Genomic DNA, 15,018 nt, shown 5'->3' with positions numbered 1-15,018 from the left:
GTTGCAGGCGTTTGAGAGAGGCGCTCGTTGCCTTTTCGCGGAGGAGAGAAAAGGGAGAGGGCCCGGAACCGAGCTACCGGACAACGCGGCAGGCATCTAGTAAAGGAGGCATTGTTCAAACTTAAAGGGACACTAAAGGTTACTATTAAGTCAACGTGGACTGTTGAAATACCATCACAGAAACCTCGAAACGCTTGTTTCGTGCCAAGGAGAGACTTATTTTAAGAGAAAATGCGTTCTGAAGCGTCCGCGTACCGCTAGCGCAGTTCAAATCGCCCGCCCTCCGATCGAGGAGTACTGACACAAGGAGGATATATAAAAATTGCTGGAGTGGAGAGAGCGCGCTCCGACTGAAGCCTCCGTCCGCCATCTTTCCAGAGGCAGAAAGCGCGCTCGGCGCCGGCGGCACCGGCTCTCGCTGCTGTTTTCGTGAGTTGGTATGCAGTGCAATTTGATGTGAGGGGCATGTAAACACCATCGATTTGATTATGGTTGCCTCTTGCGTTGCCTACGGATGTGCGAACAGGCTGAAGAAGCGTTGTGGCCTCACGTTTCACCTGTAAGTACACGAGAACACGTTCATTGAGCCACTACGCTCGCGTGGCCGATGGATGTCAACTGATAAGTTGTGTGTGTGTGCGCAACGACTAATAGTCCTGGAATTGCCGACAGGTTTCCAAAAGATCCGGAGCTGCGGAGCCTGTGGGAGGGGGCTGTTCGCCGTGAAAGGTGGCATGCGAAAGATGGAGATCGCCTTTGCTGTGTGCATTTCGCGCCGGAGTGCTTCGACCGCACCGGACAGACAACACGACTGCGTGCGGGTAGTGTTCCTTCGGTGTTCCCTGCGTTTCCGGAGCATCTACAGAAGCCCGTGAGTATGTTAGAACGTCGCGCGATGTATTTGTGGCGGTCTCGTTTCCGTTGAGAAGAAGTGACCGTTCATAAGTCGGATAAAAATCAACACTGTGTGCCCTGCCAGCTGCAAAAGCGAGAAATGCGACTGAGTTTCTCGAGCTCATTAGACCGCGGATGTCGTTTTCAACTAATGTCATTAAATTTACCATTGTCACAGCTAATATTACCTTTGAATGGCATTCTATGAAAATTACACCAAATTTGCCGTCTGGCAGGGTCGCCTCAGCTAAGCTGTAACCATGACATTGGATAGAGACCGCTATTGCGCCTAGATTTTGCACAGCTTCAATTTTTTTTTTTCATTTTCATAGGATAAAAAGTACGAAAACTGCTACTCATAACCGTAGGCTGCAGATGCGGCTCCAGTCTGCAAATCTGTTCAGTAAGCGCGCGTCGGTGGTGACGTAAAGAGATCTAATTAATATGCAAGCTCAGATGCTAAACAAAATAAACAGGCTAATGATTTGAAAAGATGCTTAAGCAAAATTTGAAAATAACATACATCCACCTTTATGAAGCAGTAAGTTTTGGTAGCAAACGAGGCATAGCTTTACTACTGCTCTTATTTTTCTCTGACTTGAGACTCATCAGATGTACATATGGCGTCTATTTCAGGTGAAATGGAAGCGTCCAGGCCGCAAGCATGAAGACTGGTTCCAGAAACTGGAGGACCACATCCTTGATCTTGATCCACTTGATAACCATATTTATATTTTTTGCAAGAAAATCGCTGAAGAATATATAAAAGTGAGAATACACCACATGACGAAAGAACGAAACTGTGAACTGATCAAAAACAAAGTGAGACCACTTTTGTCGAGGGTGATTATTTTCAATCACCAGTAGGGTGTTTGTCATGGTGTTCTTGACTGTAAGTGAGACTTTCTCCTTAATATCTGCTCATTTGAACTTCCTTCTGCGTATCAGTTGGCTGCTGGTTGATGGTAAATAAACGACTACAACTAGAACCACAGATTTGCATTCCTTTCTAAATGGGAGCAGCTGCATCAGCAAAGCGAAAAAGCGCGAGCGCAGCTGCATTACGCTTTTCTCCTTAATATTTGTACAGTTACACTGCCTTTTACATGCCAGTTCTGCTAGCTGATGGAAAATAAATGGATATAACTAGAACCACTCGTTTTTGTTGCTCTGTAAATGCGAGCAACGTCATCCGCAGCGCGGAAAAGCATGAGCGCGGCAGTGCTAAGCTTTTCTGCTTAATCTTTGAACTGGCAAACTGCCTTGTACATGCCAGTTTCCCTCTGGTTGAAGAAAAATAGACGTTTAATACTAGAACCGCTCGTTAGCGTTGCTTTGTAAACGCGAAAAAGCGCGGCTGCGCTATGCTTTTCTCCTTAATATTTCAGCAGTTATATAGCCTTCTTCACGCCAGTTGGCTGCTACAGTTGATGGGAGATAACCGTTTACAACCAGAAGCACTTGTTTTCATTGGTTTCTGAATGCTAGCGCCTTCATGAGCAGCGCGAAAAAGTAGAAGCGCGGACAGGCGCGGTTGCGCCGTTGCCTTTTGCCTCTGGTAAGATGGCCGCCGGCCGTTCGGCGCGGCTTCACCCTTGCCCATAGGCGCGTATAGGCGGCTTCCACTCCAGCAAGTTTTATATATCCTCCTTGTACTGACATCATGGTCTCATAGTGACGTTGCGCCAACGGTGAGTAGAACGGCGTCCGCAGACGGCGCTACGGCTTTTCTGCGCAAAACGCAAACGCGCGGCCAGAAACAGAGCCAAGACAGAGCCGACAGCAGAGCGAAAGCGGGAGTATGGTGGCTAGCGGAAGGAGAAACGAATTACGTCCCACATTACGTCCCACCCCACGAAACACAGAACCTCTTAAAAACTTCTTGAAACGGCTACAAACGGCTATAGACGTCTTGGTCTATGATAAGACTGAAAATAAAATTTCTTCTAAACATAACCTCAGCACTTGGAATATGCTAGTACATATTCTATCTGCGGCAAAACCCACTACTGGTGTCGCTAGAGTCTGTTTTGGTAAACGCATTCAGAATGTCTAACTCAAGAACTTTTCTAGATCTTTTTGTCTAAAAGTGCATAAAATGCCAAACGGCGTGTTAAAAGTGCGGTTACCGTTGGCCGTCGGCGTTAGCGAATAAAAGACGCCACAGACAAATCGAACTCGTTGGAAGCAACATAAGTTAATTGGCTTTGATATTAAATAATTTCACACCAGAACTTCAACAATCAAGGGCGTGTTATTGTTTTCCATACGGGGCGCGCACACGACGCCTGGAAGCCATTCTATGCTCGCGCAGGGGTATACTGACAGCAGCAGGAGCGAAACGCCGGCGTTGCACAGCGGTGTCACAGAGCCACCGCGCTGCGATCACTTCGGCGACACAATCCAAATTTGTCGGACATCTCATTCTGTGCTGGAAACACTGGGAGGCACACTGACCACACCAGACCACTGGTAGGGTGGCTAGAAGGGGAGGTGTGAATACCGGCGGCGCTTTCCTTCGGGAGCGCGTGACCCCCTTGCGCACCGATGCCACCAGGGGGAACGAGGCGCTGCTGCTCGCGGCGTGGTATTACGGCGTGGTACTCCCGCGCTGGCCTGCGCCCTCCGCTGCCAGTTGGTCTCGTCGCCTGTTTTGGAGTGTTCCTCCCGACATTCCGTCATTCGAGGGCGAGATGCTGTGGACCACCAAAGTTATGTTGAGCACCGCAGCGACGCACGGCTAGTTTATTACATTGCAGGTTATGTGGCGAGAAGGCGTGTTTTGCCCACACATTGTGAAGACTGCGAAGCACCATAAAGGCAATATCCCCAGAAAGCTTCCACCAGAGGCATCCAAAGAGTGGGACCTTGAGGGCCTTTTATATCCCTCAGAATCGTTCTATAAGCTGGACAATGCCCTTGAAAACAAGCTCACTCGTTTATTCAGTGTAACACCCGCCGTGGTTGGTCAGTGGCTATGGTGTTGGGCTGCTGAGCACGAGGTCGTGGGATCGAATCCCGGCCACGGCGGCCGCATTTTGATGGGGGCGAAATGTGAAAACACCCGTGTACTTAGATCTAGGTGCACGTTAAAGAACCCCAGGTGGTCAAAATTTCCGGAGCCCTCCACTACGGCGTGCCTCATAATCAGAAAGTGGTTTTGGCACGTAGAACCCTATAATTTTTAATTCAGTGTAACACGCTAGCATGCCAAAGCTGCGGCCGAGATTTTGCAGTCAATTGGTTAAATGTCAAAGATTGGTTGCCTAGACCATTCTGCTACCCTGAAAGCATAGTTATACGTTTTTATTGCCTCTCAAGGATTCACTTTTTGCTTAAAGGTGTCAATCAGCAGAGCAGTGAGAAGAAACGGAAAACACTGAAACCTTGTGTGTTGTAAATTTTTTTGCTCACTTGTAAATAAACGATTTCATGACCAGATCTGTTGCTTCACTGTCTGCAATCATAGTAAATTCCTTATATGAGCGTCAAAATGACATGCTACAGGTCTGCAAGCGCAGACAAAAAGTGGTTTGTAAATACGTCCAGACTTTATCAGGTAATGTCTGCAGTTTACAGGTCTTACGGCACGCATAGGGTGATTGACTGCTGATCTCGAGGACGACGGTCGCATTTTCAGGGAGCCGATATGCAAGGCGCCCGTGTGCCGTATGATGTCAGTGCGCGTTAAAGAGCCCGAAGTGGTCGAAATTATTTCGAAGCCCCCCACTAGCCCCTAACACCCAAAGCCAGCTCACGAAATGCGCACAGACGAAACGCGTTTTAATCTCGATACAGTGCGAACTTGGCCCGTAAAATTTCACAGGAGTAATGATGTGGGCTGACATAACATTGTTGTCATGATAAAGATTCATTCTTTGACGCTCGCAGAAAGCGCGCGATACCCGAAACGGGCTCACTTTCACTTCGGTGGTAGAGATGCAGCTGACGTGAGGCTGGCGAGGCGCTCATTTCGGCTGCGTGCTTACCCCGCCTTGGTCAACAGCGCCGCCCCGCGGCATCGGTGCGCTGTGGGGTCACGTTCGCGCCGCCGGTATTCACACCTCCCCTTCTAGCCACCCTACCACTGGTGTGGTCTGGTGTCTGACCACACTGACCACACCAGAAGGAACAAAGGTAGAGGGAGAGGAAGCTCAGGAATATATTAGGTTAACAATAGAGGCAACATTTGCAGAGCCAGTGGGTAGCGAAATGGAGAACAATGACAACAGCAGGACAGAATTAGAGGAGGAGTACAGAAGGATGACAAGTAAGGAATGGGACAAAATTGAACACAAGGTCCCCGTGGGAACAGCGACAGGACCTGATGGCATACCTATGAAATTGATAAGCATATTAGGCCAGAAAAGTAAATTAAAATTACGACAACTTATTGAACAAATAGTAGTAGGGGGAGATGTTCCACAGGACTGGAAATCAAGCAGAATGATATTAGTTTACAAAGGTAAGGGAAGCAAGGACAACATTAAATCCTACAGGCCAATAACTATCACATCAGTCATATACAGAGTAGCAATGCAGATGGTGAAAAAGAGAATGGAGGAATGGGCAGAACGTGAAGAGATCTTGGGAGAACTGCAGAATGGATTTAGAAGGAACAGACGGCTAGATGATAATTTATTTGTTATAACACAGTGCATAGAGATAGCGACAGCCAGGCAGAAACCGCTATGGATAGCTTTTTTAGACATTAGAGGAGCCTATGATAATGTAAACCCAGAAAAGTTATGGAGCCAGTTGAGGGAATATGGTCTAGATAGAAAGATGATTGAGTTCCTACAACAAGTTTATACAGATAATGAGGTAGAGATAACATGGGAGGGGGAAACTACAAAGCCAGCTAAAATAAGAAGAGGTCTCAGGCAGGGCTGTCCATTGTCGCCTCTGCTTTTTATGATTTACATGAGCCAAATGGAAAAGAGACTAGAACAGAGCACAATAGGAACTGACATAAGCTATATGCTGGAAGGGCAGAAGGTAGCTCAAGTACTAGCCGGACTGATGTATGCAGATGATATTGTACTGCTTGCTGACACCCGAGTAGAGCTACAGGAACTAATGAACATATGTGGAGAGGAGGGAGAAAAATTGGGACTGCAATTCAGTAGAGAGAAGTCTGGGATAATAGTATACAATGAAGAAAGGGGGGAACCATTGGAAATACAAAGCACTAAGATTGATCATGTTGAAAAATACAAGTATTTGGGCATATGGCTAAACGAGGGCAAAAAGTACTTGGAAGAACAGGAAAAAATTATGATTGAAAAAGCGAAAAGGAACTCAGCTGTAATGAAACATAAGGCACTTTGGAACTATAATAGGTACGAGGTGGTTAGGGGCGTATGGAAAGGGGTTATGGTACCTGGCCTCACATTCGGAAATTCAGTACTGTGCATGATATCGGAAGTTCAGGCATGCATGGAAACGAGACAGAGAAGTGTAGGCAGGTTGGCCTTAGGAGCACACGGGAACACCCCTAATGAGGGAGTGCAGGGGGACATGGGATGGACGTCATTCGAAGGTAGAGAGGCAATAAATAAACTAAAATTTGAACAGAGACTCCCAGCACTGGAGGAAAAAAGGTGGGCAGGAAAAGTGTACAAATATCTGTACATGAAAAGTTTGAACACAAAGTGGACACTCAGAACGAGGAAGCTGAGGAATAGATACCTACAGCCGAGGGAGGGGGTCCAACGTGGTTCTAGTGTGGGAAAGGAGGTGAAGGAGACGGAAAGAAAAATGTGGGAAGAAAGAATGCTCGGAAAGCCAGCGCTATCAATGTATAGGGCACAAAAACAGGAGATTAAGAGAGAGCTCTTATTTGATAACTCGCGGGGCAGCTCACTATTATTCGAAGCTAGGACGGGGGTTTTGAGAACGAAAACATACAGGGCTAAATTTGAAGACGTGGACCTTCGGTGCACAGCATCCCAATGGGCATGTGAACTCCTCTGGACATCCACTGGACTACCGATTCTGGATATCTTGGTCATCCATAGGACGTCCGCAGATAGCCTAAGGGCGTACGGCGGACATCCACAGGACTACCAGGCGCATACTAATTGGCAGTCCGAGGGGTGTCCCGCGGATGTCTAGAACGGATATACGGATGTTCCACGGATGCAAGAATTTGTTTATGTTTTCATTGCTAAATGTCCGTCAGACATCCGTACGACGAACCGTGGACCATTAAGGGATGTCTGCAGGATGTTCATTTTTATTTAAATGGGCCGTTTGTGAACGCACAGTTAGCGTAAACATTGGCCTTCTGTAGAATCTGTGCTGCAAAGATGATGCAGTACTGACATGTACTAATGAAAGTACAACTTGCACCCATGGAACGCAGATTCCAAAGCAAGCTAAGTTTACATAAAATGGAGAGACAATCACTTTCACAGATATTTTTATTCATTTCTATTACAAAAGCTCGATTTAATACAGAGTCGCTAGTAATGCAAGTGTTACAAGTATTCAAATACAGAACTGGTCACGAGACAAGATACTGCAAACCTATAAGATTCAGAGACAGAATGCATGTGACAGTCCTGCATTATAATAAATGTCAACAACTTATTACCACAAACTAAGACAAAGGCTGCAGGTGACAGCTTTTACAGCAGTACATTAAAATTTCCAGCCCCCAAGTGCTACAAGAGTGAAATGAGATCACATAATATAAGAACGTCTATTAAGCACCACTATCGGTAATACATATTTAGAAACATCAAGGTAGGCAGGACCAGGTGTAGCCCTCAGTGTACTTCAAAAGCATGGTACACTTCTTTCACTGCAATACACTTATTCTTCACCTTAACATCAGGGAACATGAAAAAAAAAAAGCACAGTATGCCACATGGAATACGAGACATGAAGAGAGCACAGGCATTGACTGTTTCATTTGCGTGAATGAATCGTGAGGTGAGGCTCGTCGAATCCCCGAAAAAAAGTTGGCAATCAGTACGCTATCACATTTCACTACATTCAGTAATGACTAAGGAACATAAAGGTACTGGCAAGCCTCACACCTAAAATATCACACAGCTGAGACCTGAATTATTTGGACCGTGCCTTTTTTCGAATTCTAGCAATACCTTGGAAACAGCAAATGAACTCGGGCTCATAGAACCTGAATGGCACTGTTGTCCCCACAGAGCTCTCTTGCACAGATGGACAAAACATGGGACACATTCACAGATGTTAGACAGAGCAAGCAATCAAACTACGAGAAAGCTTTAAAGGGGCACCATCGTACGAATAAAGTAATCATTATGTTTTATTTACAACAGCTACATTTTTTGCGTTACAAAGCTGTAGTGACCACATTTACTTCACTCTGCGGAAAATCTTCGGGAACCTCTGGGATTCGCAGCTGCTTCACAGAGCTTGGAGAAGGTTGCGAGTCACTTTAATCCGAGTCTGTGTATACAAATGGTGCTCGGCAGCCTCTTTTTTGAATCATGTCAGGGTCACTGCTCAGGTTCGATGTGAACTGACTTTTATTCAGCTTTTTACGTGCATGATCGTATGTGGCTGAACAAGAAATGACAATGCAATGGTCAATAAGTTTTGACTCTCATTTTGTTCTAAAAGATCACCATACCAAAACATGGCTCCCACCAATAACCCTTTTACAGAAATGTCAAACTGTTTCCACGTTGATTCCACCGGGTGTGATTTTTTTCACCATTGACGTAAGCTTTTCGGGCTTTGCGTGAGCTGGCCACCAACACTTGTTGTCGGAGATCCAACATGTAGGAACAACTTCGATCCACTTCTTCAGCTTTGGTGAATTCAATAGTGGCATAACGCATCTGAAGAAAGAACACATGCTTGAACAAGTTCGAAAACTGTGACCAGTAATAAAATCTCAATGTTGTCACCACCATAATATGGCAAAACACCTCCTATTTTGTACTAGGAAAGATACATAATAAATTAACAAACCTGACTGCGAGCTCAAAAATTACCTGCCTGCAACAACCACGCCAAAACAAAAATAAAAATATTTCTTCCATGGAACGAGTTACCAATTTATGAAGCAAAAGACTGCAAACACGATTTTATGAGAATAGTTTGTTTAATAGTGTAAACTTACAATCACCTGACATTGCAATACAGCGCGCATATTTTAAAAGTTTGCTCCAAATTAGCCTAGGTCTCAAAGCTGCTAATTTTAGGATTTCTTTACTAATTAGATACCTTGACGGTGGGGTAAAGGCTCAATTATACAGCTGTGCTGTATGTTTAGGCATATACAAGCCAGTATGTTTAGGAGATCCCAAAGTATTACTAGTATTAAATGCCACATTTACAATCTCACCAGCTAATAGAAAAATTTTCAATTTTATCATGTGTTACTATAGAAATTAAATATGCATACATTGCTGCTTGACTCACGAAGTGGAAAGCCATCCGCACCGAATCTCAATCGCCCGGAGTAATCGCGGTCACAGAATGTGGAGTCTTCTGAAAGTGTGTCATATTCTGACTACTCGGGTTTCTGAACGATTTCGTTCACGTTAACACAAGGTACGGTTTCCAACCGTTTGCACAAGGACTGCGAAACAACAGATGGACTGGTCGGAGAACACTCCTGCCCGGTGCACGGAGAATGGAGAAGTTGAAAGGATTTCTTCGTCTCCCGTGCCGCTGTCTCTTCAGCAAATCTCTTGCGAGCTCTCTGCATACTTTGCGTGCGCTACAGAGTATTAATAGTGAGTAGCAGCTCCCAGCGACGTATGCGACCGCAAGCAATCGCGTACAGCAGCACCTCCTTGCATATGTGCGACTAAAAGAAAGCCGCTCACGCGAACTACTGCGCATATGTGGCCTGTAGAACATACCGACAACACATAGTATAGTATAAAGTCCAGGCACGCTTAAGCTTACCTTTTCTGTTGGGCCAACCCGGCCAGGAGCCCAGGAGAAAGAAACAACAGCCTTGAGCACCTTGCGCAGCCGTAGTGACAACTGAAAATGGCGCCTATGCACTCACAAACGCGCGAAACGCTCGCCTTCGCGCCTTTTTCGCACGCCAAGTTTCATCCTAGACGCCAGCGCTCGCATGGCGCTCGTTTCTCTCCTGGCGGAACGATTGCACCTCCCACAGGTGTACGTTTTCGCCGCTTCCATTCAAGGTCGCGCCCGCGCTGCTCGCGCTGCGCGCGAAACGTCTCTTGTTTCCGACGGCGCCGCCTCGGATGGCTGGAAATAATTATCGTGTTGTTAACTGTCACAACAGCAGTGTATACAAAAACAGGGTTAATGCCACCAGTGAAATTCTGCCGGTCCACACTTTCAAAAATACTGCCAGAAGGATGCCCCAAACGATAAATAGAAATAGTCTCCCGCGAAAAAAAATGCAGGGTATGCTAAGCTTCAGAAAAGATTGCGCTGGTAGCATAATTGGTATGCTTGCGACGCGTTTTCTGCGTTTTTAGGGATGATAGAAATATTTCTGAAGTTTCCAAATGAGAGGCTGCTGTTCAATATTATTTGAAAAGCGTCGTAAGTGGACGTCAACTATACAATGGGACAGTCGGTATCTGGTCACATCGATATCTGGCGAGCGTGATATGGTCCAAAAAGGATATGTTTGATAACGCGTAAGCACTCTAACCACAGAAATGTTTCTGTGGCTCTGCAAGTAATAATAATGAGACGGCCACACAAGCTTAGTAGCTTTTACGATCACGCTGTGCTTTAGAACCAGTCCACTAATTAACCTGCCTCCGCGGTTGCCTGTATGCTCTCCACCAGAAGAAAAAAATCCCATGGGCAGGTAGAATTCGATCGAATTTGGTTTATTTTATGCTGCATGTTTGAGGACTCATTGATATTTCGCCGACAAACGTTGATGCCTCTACTGAACAAAGTTAGCTGTAGTTAGCTTGAATGAACTCAAGGCCGGTTCTACGTTGATATTTGCAAGTGCAGAAATGCTCAGCAACAGAGCAGTTCGTCACTCAAGTCCGAACGAAGTCCTGCTCGGGACATTGGCGAAATGTCCAGCACGAATGACCTAAGGATGTCCGCAGGAGGATAAGAACTGGATGTTGAAATTAGTCCGATAATGATATCCACTGGATGTCCCCAGGACGACTGCTCTAGGACTTGGACGTCAGGATCTTATCCGGACGTCCGAGGGAGTTTCAATGCCCATTGGGATGCGGAACCGAAATGGAGACCACTGAGCATATAGTGCTGAGATGCACAGACCTTCGCATAACCCTTGCAGAGGGAACAGTGTTAGATATGGAAGGGGCATTAGGTTTTCCCGGGGAACGAGGGCAAATAGACGAGAAAAGAGTGGCAGTAACGAAGGGGAGGCTAGAGGATTGGTGGAGGAAGTCAAGGGATAGATAACACCATAAATCGGGGAGATAATGTTTCCTCTACTGTGTTAGATAGTTATATTGGGGAGAGGAGGGGAGTGAAAACTAGGTTAAGGAAAAAATGATATAAAGAAAGGGGAAAAAGAATAATAATAATAAAATAGGAAGGGGAGAAAAAGGCTAGGTGGCGCCAGCCGCCGCCCGTTACAAAGGGTATAGCCACCATCCATCCATCCATCCATGAAAAAACGGCCACTGCCGCCCGCAATGTCTCGGTCGTGGGCTGGTCGTGGGTTCGTTATGCCAGTTGTGCGTCATTCTAAGCCGTTCTGTACATTTATACTGGATATTAATTGGAGTCATTTAGCTGTGCTGATGCTGTTTGCCGTGTGTTTTGCATGAGTGCTTCGTGACGTCGGCTGTATTGCGTGTTTTCGCCGACGGCTTACTACCACAATGGCGGGATCTGCGTTCGCCGCCTTCGTGTCTCGGTGCGTCTTTGTACGTCGCACGTTCGGATAACACTTCTTCCGGTAAGTGAAATACATTGCACTTCGTTTTTCGTCAACAATGTGAATATTTTTAGGTGTTACCCGCGACAGTTCTTGATATATGGGCTCTTCTGCCCTGCGAGTTTTCGTCATTACTTTTATACGAGGGTTCTGCTTGTGTTCAGCCGTTCAGCACTACCGCGCTCCACGACTTCCGCAACACCAGTCAGAACTTTGCCCTGCTTGTTAGTCTTTGTGGTTGACGTAGCACGAACTAACCGAAAGGAGTGCATTCGAAGACGACGCGCTGGCTGTAATGCTGAACCAGGCTGAACTCGCCCTATTTTGTGTCCTTTTGTTCTTGCGTGTGCGCGCGTGTGTGTCAGTGACTATGCAGTTTGTAGCGTTCCCACTTTATAGCAAAACAAAAAATATAACTGCTATGTTTACTTCATCTATACAATTCCAAATTAAATCGTCTGCTGATGTACAAATTTCACTTGTTGTGTTCTAAATAAGCAGCAAAACCTTTAACCTAGTAGGTGCTTCATCTGGGAGTGAAAACACGACAGCTTGGCACTTATTATTGAATGACTGTGACTGAGTCACCTTAGTTGTAATTGCAAATGCTATCTAATTGCACTTGATGCTATCTTATTTTGTTCCTTTCACTCTGTAGACAGCTGGACATCCTTCTTGTACCTTGGCGCTAGCTGGATGACGGGACATCATGATCAGTGTAAGCCAATGTACTGTACCCTCTCTGGTCCTCCCAGTGCTTTTTATATGGGTTAAGGCCAGGGAGTGCTTCGTGGTAAAATAGCTAGTTGGTGTCTCACAAACGGGCATTTTTTTTTGCGCTGGTCCATTATAAGCTGCCACTATTATAACCAATTTCTCAGTGCCAGTGTACATACACAGTTCTACTAATAATTAGTTTCCCTAAGCCTTACAAAATGTACCTGTAGGTAGTCATTGCTATGTAAGAACTCAAAAATTAACTCTGCTGTGTCATACAGGTGTACCATACATGAGTAAAAATGTGCTACAACAGTGTACATTACACCTTGCTTCCCTAATGCACAAATGTATTCAAGCCAGTATTTGAATAGTTTGGTATTCTAAATGTTTTCTGTGTGATTTAGTTTCTTTACAGGAATTTACTGTACAGCATCAGCAAGCAGTGTAATTTAAGATTTATGTGTGCTGTAAAAGGTGTGCTTTGCCGCTAGAATTGATAAAACATGGGCCGAGGCTTCCATACAAGGACAAACTTCCATTTCGCTCTACCACCATCAGCACTTAGCTGGCGCTTGCAAAATGAATCGCATCAGGTAGCTTGTGCCAGACTGTTTTTTAACCTTATTGTGAGGAGATCACAAAGTGATGTGTGGAGGCGCCTGCGTCTGAGATGTAGATTGCGCTGCAACATATGTGCATGTAGAACAGGCATGATGCTCAGGGTTCCAGCAGTTTGCAGAGGGGCTTTTAAAATTTTGTCATAACTGCAATTTTACCTGTGCTGTTTTTTATCACCTATTTCAATAATATCATTGGAGGTGTTATCAGAATTTAGCAATCTATTTGCCCTAGCCCATTAGCCTGCCACATTTGCCTTTTCACTAGGTGGGAAATTATTCAGCATGGACCATTACTTGAATACACCTTTTTGTGTGCAGTGGCTTCTCAACTGCGAGTCAACATAGATTCTCAGAATTACCTGAGGCTATAGATGCACTGATGAATTTGCTACCTATATGAATCACTTTGCACTTTCTTGCGCAAACAGCATGTTAACACTTCCAAGACAGTGGGCAATGTTATCGTTTGATCACATCATGAGATACTTTCAATTTTGTGTGACGCATCATCCAAGGTGTTGCATCATTTGTGTGAGGTATTGCCCTAAACCAATTGGGGTCACATGAAAATATATCAACAAAAGTGATTGATCCAGCTAGGAGTGTTGCTTTGGAACACTATTTTATCACCAATCCTCCTTTGCATGCTACCTGCTTACTCTGTACGGTGTCATGTTTAAGTTTGAAAAGAAGGCAACAGCTAGGCAGTGCAAAATGTCAAACTTGCTTTTAGTTTAACAATATAAAATGCTATTTAACTTTTTAATTAAGTTAGTACATCATTTACCTGCAGAGTGAATGACTGTTTTAAACTGATTATATTTTGCAGGAAGCTTCTCAGACTTGTTTCACAGGTTGATAAGTGGCTTTTTAGCCACAAAACACCATATAATAATTTAAAGGCTGACTCTGCTATGCAACTTAATGACTATATGGCAGGAACAAGGTCTCCGAGTTGTGGCACTGGCTAACACTCCCAGGGTTCTACTAGAACACATAAATACCCAAGAAAGTGGATGGGAAAACGACGCCGCTGTAGCTCAATTGGTAGAGCATAGCACGCGAAATGCGAACGTTGTGGGTTTGGTTACCACCTGCTGCAAGGTGTTCTTTCATCCACTTTAATTTCCATTAATTTATCGTTTCTTTATTTCATTTATTAAGCACAAGTAATTTCCCCTATGTTGTCCTTAGTGTCAGTGTTTGTTGGCTTCTTATGATAGGAAATATACTAGTCATTTTAACCTTAACCTTTAACCTTTTTACCTTAAGATACCCATAATTTAAGAGAAAGGAGTGCTTAAATTTATATTTAATGTGAGCAAACTTCTTACTTAGCACATATTACTAATTGAAGTTCCGATTTCAATATTCCCATTTCCTCCCTCGCCTTATTTTTCCTCTTCTGTGCAGGTATTGCTTGCCTATGTCTACAAGAACCGTCACGCGTGGCCTGTGACAGCAAGCTTTTGTGGGCAGCAAGTGCTCTCCTACGAAGGCTGGCCTACTCTGGCAGCGGCGGCAATCATCTTCAAGATTTATCCATAATCACCTTTGCTGCTTTTTGTCACTCTTGTTGATTACACTTTCTGCGTCTTTTCTAATTTATTAGGTAATAAAGTATGAGTATGTGACATGGTGTGAAGTTGATGTCTTGCTGCATTTTCGCTTGCACTCATCTTTTATGCATGAAAAGCTCATCGTACAGTTTATGAAAAAAAAATAACAGCATATTATGATTTATCTTTCAGTTCTGGTAACATGCAACGTACAAGGAATTCACTAATGGATGATATGCCGAAAAACTGGCCATTATTTCTGCGTGATGCTGTGCAAGCATGTGGCGTTACTTACAAGAGGCACCCACAAAGTAAGTTACAATTTACTTTTAAATGAAGCATGGACATCAGATAAAAT

The 15,018-nt window shown here is 44.8% G+C and overlaps 3 long non-coding RNA genes across 3 annotated transcripts; 2 read left to right on the top strand and 1 right to left on the bottom strand.

Annotated features, from left to right (window-relative positions):
* The first annotated feature begins 375 nt into the window (after positions 1-375).
* Positions 376-1,888, top strand: LOC140218764 (uncharacterized). Its single transcript, XR_011894943.1, has 3 exons — positions 376-559; positions 673-871; positions 1,531-1,888. It is a non-coding gene; the product is annotated as an uncharacterized lncRNA (long non-coding RNA).
* Positions 1,889-7,305: 5,417 nt separating this feature from the next.
* LOC129381577 (uncharacterized) lies at positions 7,306-10,108 on the bottom strand. The gene is made up of 2 exons (XR_008609754.2): positions 9,805-10,108; positions 7,306-8,726 (listed from the first exon to the last, which is right to left on the bottom strand). It is a non-coding gene; the product is annotated as an uncharacterized lncRNA (long non-coding RNA).
* A 1,063-nt stretch (positions 10,109-11,171) lies between these two features.
* On the top strand, positions 11,172-14,735 carry LOC140218763 (uncharacterized). The gene is made up of 3 exons (XR_011894942.1): positions 11,172-11,782; positions 12,420-12,479; positions 14,515-14,735. It is a non-coding gene; the product is annotated as an uncharacterized lncRNA (long non-coding RNA).
* Positions 14,736-15,018: the final 283 nt, after the last annotated feature.

The sequence above is a fragment of the Dermacentor andersoni genome, chromosome 6 (assembly GCF_023375885.2).
Source record: "Dermacentor andersoni chromosome 6, qqDerAnde1_hic_scaffold, whole genome shotgun sequence".
In the NCBI taxonomy this organism is placed as follows: Eukaryota; Metazoa; Arthropoda; class Arachnida; order Ixodida; family Ixodidae; genus Dermacentor; species Dermacentor andersoni.
Note: the sequence above shows the minus strand (reverse complement) of the source record. Positions and strands in the feature narration are given on the sequence as shown.